Genomic DNA, 9,139 nt, shown 5'->3' with positions numbered 1-9,139 from the left:
TCATGCCAACGACACCGGTGCCGTGTACGTAGATGCGGCCGAACATCAGGACCAACCCGGTATACCTTCGTGGCTGCAGTAGTTGCGGCTGCGACGGGCAATACCGAGTCTGCTGCGAGCTGCCGGGCAAGCAGAGCACATCAGGCAGAAGAGGTGGTGATCGCCCGGCCATCGCGGAACCCAAGTGCACTACGGTGTTAAGTGACTCTCGGACAGCAGTGATGAACTATGCTCGGAACAATGTGTGCAGCGTTGCGGCGCGTGTCCCTCGCGGGGCGTGCGTGCGTGATGGTGCAGTGTCTATCAAGTGGTTCACGGCCCATATGGGTCCCAGTGTTTCGTGTGAAGAGAACGCAGACCACAACGAGACGGCCAACGCGGTTGCGCGAGGACTGACGAACCGCGCGGCGGCTGTGAGTGCCGGACCCTCGGAGTGGCAGTCCTTAGATATTAGAAAGGATCACATGACCACCTACAACGACGTTGTGAAATGGTATCGTTTACGCAGGAGAACTATGCCGCCCCCACACCCGGGTCTCACCCGGTCGGAGGCAGTGCTCTACAGACAATTACAGACCGGTTCATTACTTACTCCAGTGCTTGCTTAACATATATGCCCAGAGGTGTATGAGAGTGACGTGTGCAGATTGTGCGCGAAGGAGCGGGCCACTGCGGTCCACATCCTGTGGAACTGTGAACTTAATCCATGTGAGGCCAGTGCGATGACAACGATACCGCCGCAGTTTGAAGCTGCAGCGCGGAGTGAAGACTGCGAAACCCAACTTCAAGCCGTCGAGCAGGTCGCGGCGGCCCTCGCTAGACAGCGACCGGGGAACTCAGCGGGGAAGGGCGCAAACGTTCCGAAACCCGCGGATAGTACCCGGATGCAGTCTTAAAGGCGCTGACGTGACGACGTCCAGGCCGCGTCGCGGTAACTTGGCACCCACGTTAGGGTCGCCCTACCGCTTGCAGGCTCTCAATAAAGTTGATTCTCTCTCTCTCTCTCTCTCTCTCTCTCTCTCTCTCTCTCTCTCTCTCTCTCTCTCTCTCTCTCTATTGTTCCTCTAGCCTAATGGATAAGGTATTCTTCGGCCTAGCCGACTATGCCCTTCCATACCTGGATGATGAGGCCGTCTGCTCCGACAGCTGGGAAGAACATATCGAGCATCTTCAGGTTGTGCTCGATAGGCTGCGTGAGGCAGGGCTTACGGTGCGGGCGGGACAATGCCACTTGGGGTCCGCTGAAGTCAGCTATCTAGTACACGTTGTCGGGCGGAGTCGGTGCCGACCCTCTGAGTTGAAGTAGGCCGCTGTAATTGACTGTCGCCGACCGCGTACTAAGTCGGAGGTGAGGGCTTTTCTAGGTTTAGCGGGATACTACGAACATTGCGTTAAGGATCACTCTAATCTAGCTGGCGCTCTCACTGACTCCCCCCGAAACCCGAACCCCGAAATGTCAAATGGGATGCGAAGAAAGAGCCTGCCAGTGGGCTGCAACTTTGCGGTCGCCATTCAAATCATAGGTCGTTGTTAACATTATACGGAAACCTGAAGCTTTCTACAATAAAAAAAAATGATTGAGGGAGCCAAGCCAGTCTAATGCCCCCTTCTTCCTATAAAAGAGAGCGCATGGTGTTTTTGATTGCAGACCAAATAAATACACGGATCCCTAGCTATATACCGCATCACTGCAAAATAAAACACAAAAGGAAGCACAGAAACGTCCCCCCACCTCCCTGCTAGCAAGGGAGAAGCCCATGAGAATTACTGAACACTGAAGATGTAATGCGGGTCCATTTTACTTTCCGGTGAAATTTTATACATAAATATTTCAATTATTTCCCAGTAAATAATGACTATACTTGCGAAATCGGATTCACTTTTATTACTGGCGCGGTAGTGTTGACTGATTTTACAATGGTCAAAAAGACTAACGCAAACAAAATTAAACGCAAAGCTCGCCGAATTCATCTACTCAAGAATGTTTCACGTCATGCTGGCACGGCAAAAGGTCTCGCCGTGATTGCGTACATTCAGACACCAAGCGATCTACTGCTAACATTTTATTTGTATTGCGAGATAGGAACACGAAGATAACAGGCGTGCTTCGCAACAAGCCCCAACAAATTTCACAGCCTTTTTTGTGTAGAAACATTTCTACTGACTGCCGTACAGTGCTGTCGAACAAAACACAACAATGTACAGCTGTCTTGTTTGCATGCTGTTTGTCAATCATGTACAAATACCGACCATTCGATCGCTTTCATTGCTACAATCATAGCAGGTACAGACAGTCGTCGTATTATGACACCAGTGAAATTACAGCAAAATCAAACGCCCCTCGTTTTCTGCAACTATTCATATTTACAATGAGACGAAGCACAAACCGTAAAGCATATCCTCCCGGATCACACATGTAGCGCAAAACTGTTATTTGTGTAAAGCCACTCTTGTTGCGTAGCGTAAACGACATTAGGGGTCCCGACTCTGTCGCGATATCTGCAAAAGGAAACCCAAGTGGCATGGCTGCCAAGCGGTGGCCGGACAAATTTTGCCATCCAAGTTTCAGCCCTACAGCCGCGAAATAAGCTTAGCTCGCGTAGCCAACCGTTTACGCTCGCACGTGGTAATTATGCAGCCTCGCCCCAACTTTGTGATGCGATGCCTACGCCACGAAGGAACGGAAGGGACGCAGGAGAGGGAAATGCCAGGCATAATTATATATTTGTCAGCAAATAAGCCACGTTTGTCGTGCAACGAGACGAGAGATTTGCGGAATGCATGATCTTGCATTTACCACAAAACATTATTCAGCCTTTAGTGACCCCTTAAGAGTGCACTCCATCAGTCTGTCAAGTGGCTCATCCGACATTTCCAGTTGTCGAGCTTTTGTCGGCAGAGTTGTTGCAGCGAGTTCTTCAAACTCCTTGCGTGCAATGGCCTGGCCTTGGGCCGGCGCCCACCACCGTTGGGGCGGCGACGCGCCGACGACCACGGCGTTAGACCCAGCGGGACGGGAGCCATGGCGTCTGCTGGGTCAGCATCCCTACTGAGATCGCCTGCAGGTGCCGGTGGGGCAGCAGGGCGTCGCGCGATCAAAACCCAGGCGCGGCGAAGGGACGCTGGGTAGAACAGGAGACCTGCAGTGGACGAGAAAGGAGGCGAGGGGGATATGGCCGTTGCTGGGCAGCGATGTTCCGACGGCAAAGAAGAAAAAAAAAGAAAGTTTTATCACTGAATCCCCACCCATCACCCGGTGTAGCCTAGTTTCGGGAGCTGGGTGCCCATGTAAGGCGCGCATGCGCTACTTGCTAATCTGCCCTCCCATGCTCGATCCCCGCGCTGCGAACCTCAGGGATGGAGCGAAAGAGGCTCAGATGTCAACACGCGTTCGAAGTGAACATGAAATGGCTCCCACATTCACCCCTGTACTTTTATAACCCACTACCGAAGAAGCATACTGCAGGAGTTCAACGAATAGCGTGCTGCTTAGAGTCAGCCTTAAGTGTTTTTAGTTTGAAGTGAGTAATATGAGGTAGTTGGCACACACTTTCCTGTCTAATGATTCTCCGTTCATAGTGAAACCGACAAAATATCAGATAACTCCGTTAAGCGCAGTAAAGAAAACACAGGACAAGGGAGACAAGGACGAGCGCTACTTACAATTGAATTTTAACAACAACCACGGGACATATAAATAGAAAAAAAGCACAACACGCTCAAATGAGTGTCTTATCTCTGTCCGAAGCAAAGCGCTTGTTTCCTATCTTTTGTAAGCAACACAAGCTATTTTTTTGATAGGGAGAGTTAAGCCCTGTCGTCGCTTGACTCAAATTCTCTTCATTGTTCTCGACGTAATTCGACGATTCTAGAAAGTATGAAGATTCTATAAAGCACGCGCACTATGCTTGTTTTAGCTGCACAGCGGTCTGCCGCTTTGTAGTTGTGTTGCACAACACTGGCTGATTGGCGTAAGCGACGTGTTTTACCTTACGTGACGTTGATTTGATTTGATTGTAGGGTTTAACGCGCGACGCAACGCAGGCGATGAGGCGCGCCGTAGTAGAGGACTCCGGATTAATTTTGACCACCTGGGGATATTTATCGTGCGCCGAAATCTCGTAAACACGGGCGTTTTTGCTTTTCGCCTCCATCAGAAAAGCGGCCGCCGCGGCCGGGAATTGAACCCGCGACCTCGTGCTCATCAGCGCAACGCCTTACCAACTGAGCCACCGCGGCGGGTCTTACGTGACTTTGTTTGTCAAGGAAACCCCATGTTTCATGTTCACCTTAAGCGCACAAAAAAAACACACGGACACAAAATACAAGGACAAGTCCGTGTGTTTTTTGTGCGCTTAAGATGAACGCTATGGAATACCAACTAGCCCGACGCAAGCCCTTCCCCATGTTTCACGAAACGATTACTTTCTACAGTAACAAAAACAAGCCAGGTGCAAAAAGGGTCAAAAACAAAGCAATGGCGGACGACGGTTTGTGGATGTCGGAGGACCGCCGCAGCGGCGCCGAGTAAATCGGTTTCACTGAAATGAAAAGTCAGCGGGGGGGGGGGGGGGGGGGGTGTAGACATGTGCTGCTTCACAGTAAAGCTACAAATCAGAGTTTTGAAGACCCGGAACAGGTTCAGAGCGGTTCCTTCGAGTCCTTCCGGTTCGGGTTCAGTTCAAAAATCGCGGAAAAAATACGACTTCGGTTGGGTTCCGGTTTCAGGCAAAAATTCGGGTTCGGTTCCGGTTTTTAGTTCGGTTTTAGTTCCGGGTCGACACCCGGCTCACAGGTATTTTCACAAAAATCGTAATTGAATTTTTTTGACACATGTATATGTTATGGTGCCCAAACAATGCACATCGCAGGCATAATTCTGTGGGATTTGCTAAGTGCACTTTTTGTTATGTACCCCCATACTGCAGCCCCGCACATGCATACTGCCACACCATACTACGATGCTCTTAAACTTTATTCTGTCTCTCTCTCTCTCTCTCCCTCCAACTCCGCGTCTCGTGTTACAGCCCGCCGCTTGCACACCCGGATCTTTGCCCTCTTTTATGTTCCCCCTCTCTGCTACTTTGAGACCCACTCGCTCACAACGTATACTGTACGCTTGGCTCCGATAAACAGTTTTGCCTCAGATTCCGACTCGCAAGCATCTCACTTTTGGAAGATGCTCAATAAAAGTTTGTCTTGCACTGCCGTCACCATTGTTTGAGTTTGTCAGGTTTCAGAGGCAATCAAGAGCGCTATCACTCTCAGTTTTGAGCCGTAAGACCGAAGATTTCACGCTGCAACCACCATGTGAGGCTTGCCGATGAATGGCGACCTTCGCAAGGCTTAATAAATTCTCCCAGCGGGTGTCAAGCCCCTAAACGCGGCACAGCAAATATCCTCATTCAGCTTTCTTTTTGAGTGATTTCCGAGGCTCAGAAAGGCATTTTACAGAGCAGGAGAATGTCGCATTAAGTAAAAATCCCCTCCTGTACCTTCATTAAGCAGTGTGAAGGTCGCCACCCACGGATGGCAAGCGTGAGCGCTTAGCGTGAAAGCGCACCACGCCTAAAACAAGCATGCACACAATCTCGAAGGACACAATCTCGAACGTCAGGTGACCGTCACCACGCATAGGTACTTTAGGTCCGGCCAACTGACGTGCCTAAGAAACACAACTGAATTTCCTCCCTATATAAACATTGTTATCTTGTAGTCGACATCCGCCACTCTCCGGCTTTCTACACAGCTATAGCGCCCGAGGAAGGAAGAAGCACTCACGCACCCACACACGCACCCACACACACGCACACGCACCCACGCATGGGCGGGATTGGACGCAAAGGGGCCATCAACTCAACAACGATTACATCCCCCTTTTGTACAGTACTTTACCAGATAGGCTAAAGGGATTTTTAAGGCTGCTTACGTTAATGCTACTATTTCGGAAAGTACGCCTTCTTCCTTCACTCGCATTCTGGTAGATCTGCTAAATGTCCTGTCTGGACTGGTTGCAAATAAGCTGCTTGAAGGGGCGCTTTTTTTTGCCTGATGCCCTCTCTAATAGAAGACATTTCACTATACTCTTGGGGGACTGCCCATGGTCCCCTATGATACGCACCCAACGAGACTGTGTCATGAGTGTCTTTACTACGCAGCGGCGCCTATAAGTTTGGTGCCGGCAGGTTACTGACCTTTCTGGGGCAGAGGTATAAATGGTCACATCCGAGGGCAGCCGTGGTCCCGAGGACTCGCTCCAGGCGACCGGCCCTGGTGCCACCATCCCGCCTGAAGTCCTGGTCGACATGCAGGCGTAGGTCGTGGTAGAGGACCAGCGGTGTGATTGTGGAGAGCCACACTCCTAGGTCCACAACGAAGTTCCTGCATGCGGTGCAGTACTCTTTAGCCGAAGTCCCTAAACGTGAGCACAAAAGCAGGTCGACCCAATATGGAAGCTGTGCGGTTTTTGCACTGGGAGAACGAGAGGGAGAGACCGCTCGCCCAGCACAAACGTCCCAAAGGTGGGACATGCAATCAGACTTGTACGAATTGCGATTAAGAAGCAATTCCTGCGACAAAAAGGCATGCCAGGCTGATGGGCTCCAGGTTAATTCAGAGCCTTCCACAGTGGCTAACACCCGTATTCTGAAATCCTCCTCCCCTCCATCTTCCACTCGAGGAAATTCTTGAAAGCGATTTTCACTCAACCAGGTCGAGTAAACACATGAAGCGGAGTACCGACTCAGAATACGGCCATAAGGCTACAGAGAACGAGGTAGGAGGTTATATTGCCGTTTTCTTGAGGAGGTATAATTAATCCGTAGCTCCCTCCCACTTCAGTGGTAAAGTACACGATTTCAACGCGGGTGAATTTAGGCCGAGGGGTGGTTCCTCAACTGGCCCCAAATATTTCAGCGCTTCTTACGAAAGAGCTTTGGCATTTAGCCCAAACAAGTGTGGTTTCAGCAAATTGTACCCATTACGTAATGCTCAGGATCACGAACCGTCATAATTAGCCTCTGTTGGCTGCCTTTCACACGACATAAGGTCATCTCCCACTCACTCCCCAAGTGCAATAGTTCAGAAAATGAAGGTACAGTAAAGGCAGAATTACTTTTCCTGTGTCCCACATCCATTCACTCAGAAGCCATGGTTATGGTCATCCAAGCTTCTGACGATATATAATTGCCGCCAACGACCCCTGCTGTTGCTCTCTATAAGGACTGTGTACGGCTCCACCATTAACCACCGGCAAGAAGAGCTGCACGGACAGGCCGTTGTGAGAGGCACATCATAGCTTCATTTTCATTTTTGCACCCATTGCGAGGATTTTTTTTAGGCTATAGACCAATTGTTGTTACGAAGCCCATTTTTCAACGCCATATAGGCTGAACATAAACAAGATAAAAATTGCTAAATTTTACGACCTGCACATTCAAAAATTCGGCAAATATCATTTAATCAGACATCCGCAGTTAGTGATCCTCATTAACAGAAACTTGCTCGAGGGAAAAACAGCGATTTTCTCTTTTTGGCTGTCCCACGCCAGCCAGATGTGTCACGGAAAGCACAAAAAGCCGCTTAACAAAGTCTTGACAAGAAATAAATTTTACATTTACTATTTATTTATTATTTGGAGTAGGTAATAAAACAAAAAAAATTATCCGAACAAATAATTTATCAGACCATATTTATTTTGTAATTATTTTAAAATACTTTACTCCGTGGGGGGGTGGTTACGGGGGGACTAGAAGCTTCCCTATCGAAGAACCCTGCGCAAGCCTGTGATACGAAAACAGTAATCGTTATCGTTAAACATCTATTTCCCTTCCTCCCCCAATAATTAACTACGCCATTGCGGTAGAGTTGGTGCGGCTGAAAAAATTACCTCACGGATACGGAGTAAGAACCAACCCATAAAAATGTTAACCTAAATCGCGACTGCCTTTCACATAACGGACGGAGCCCGACCTTTCCCCCCTCGCGCACAGTACAAGCTCGCACATAAACTGTGATGAAGGTAAATGTAATCTGAACATGTATTATTTTGCGTAGGTTCGAGAAAAAAAACCGTTGTAGAGCTCCGGTGGTCCTTGCAAATAGTGAGTGAAAAAAAAAATTCTTAAGCAGACATTGACGACAAACTAGAGCATCGGAATAATTTTGTACCGGCAGTTACCAATCACAGCTCTGAAATGTGTGCACATAGGCAGGAACAAAGTAGAAAATTCCCCCATTGGCACCATGAAGACACCGCCGAATAGACACGTCAGTAAAGGTTCCATTGATTATAGTGGAACGCTGGATGAAATGTCATGATAAATCCACTAAAAAGAAGCCAACCCAACAGAACAGCCATACCAATTTGGGCGACTGTAGTCTAGTGAAACCTAAACGATACAGATCCACCGTTAATAAGGTAAAGCCAAAAACACTCCGCGGTTACTGAGGCTTTTGTCATGGGTTCAATTCTCACCCGCGCTACGCTTCTTCGAATAAATGCGGTGAGCTAAAAGGCACCCTTGTCGCGATTTCGGTACACGGTAGAGATCTACTGCCCGTACCCCGTATATCCGCAGGTACAGCTTCGGCGTTTAAATCAAAAGTTCTATGATGCGAACGAGTAACTCGCACTATTGGGGCTCTTCAATTTACTGTCTCGGATTCGCCGCGGATAGTCCGCGCGTAGTCCGAGGATTCCCCAAAGCCATAAGGATACATGAAAAAAAAAAAATTCGAATGCCGGACCGCTTTTCGGGGAGCCCGCGGTGAGTCAGAGACTGTAAATCGAAGAGCCCCGGTGTTGCAAGGCTGGACAAACAGCACAGCTGGCGGCCCCTCTCCCTTCTTCGGAATCCAGTTGTTGCAGCTCCCATAGATTTCCGAAAATTGCCGCTGAAGATTCTCCATGACAGGCAGGCCGGGATTGTTTTGTCCGCAGCCTTTCACATCTCCCCCAAAGTGCACCGCGTTAGCACGCGCTAGAACCCGAGGCAACCGGCTTCGCGAACTGGGCGTCTGTAGCACGAGCTTTTCTGTGCTTCCCATGCACTTCTGGTGCGAACGCACATGAAGCGGCTACGAACGCTGCGCCACGAACTCGGGGCAGAGTGTTGCCGAAGGCCGATGCCGGGCGTTC

At 49.4% G+C, this 9,139-nt stretch overlaps 1 long non-coding RNA gene across 1 annotated transcript; it reads right to left on the bottom strand.

Annotated features, from left to right (window-relative positions):
* Positions 1–1,977: 1,977 nt before the first annotated feature.
* On the bottom strand, positions 1,978–6,378 carry LOC144166796 (uncharacterized). Its single transcript, XR_013321775.1, has 2 exons — positions 6,195–6,378; positions 1,978–3,140 (listed from the first exon to the last, which is right to left on the bottom strand). It is a non-coding gene; the product is annotated as an uncharacterized LOC144166796 (long non-coding RNA).
* Between the last annotated feature and the right edge of the window lie 2,761 nt (positions 6,379–9,139).

This window comes from Haemaphysalis longicornis, unplaced genomic scaffold, assembly GCF_048455015.1.
Source record: "Haemaphysalis longicornis isolate Haplotype H1 unplaced genomic scaffold, Haemaphysalis longicornis Haplotype H1 scaffold_1, whole genome shotgun sequence".
Taxonomy (NCBI): domain Eukaryota; kingdom Metazoa; phylum Arthropoda; class Arachnida; order Ixodida; family Ixodidae; genus Haemaphysalis; species Haemaphysalis longicornis.
The sequence above is the reverse complement of the archived record's forward strand: the minus strand, read 5'-3'. Positions and strand labels throughout refer to the sequence as shown.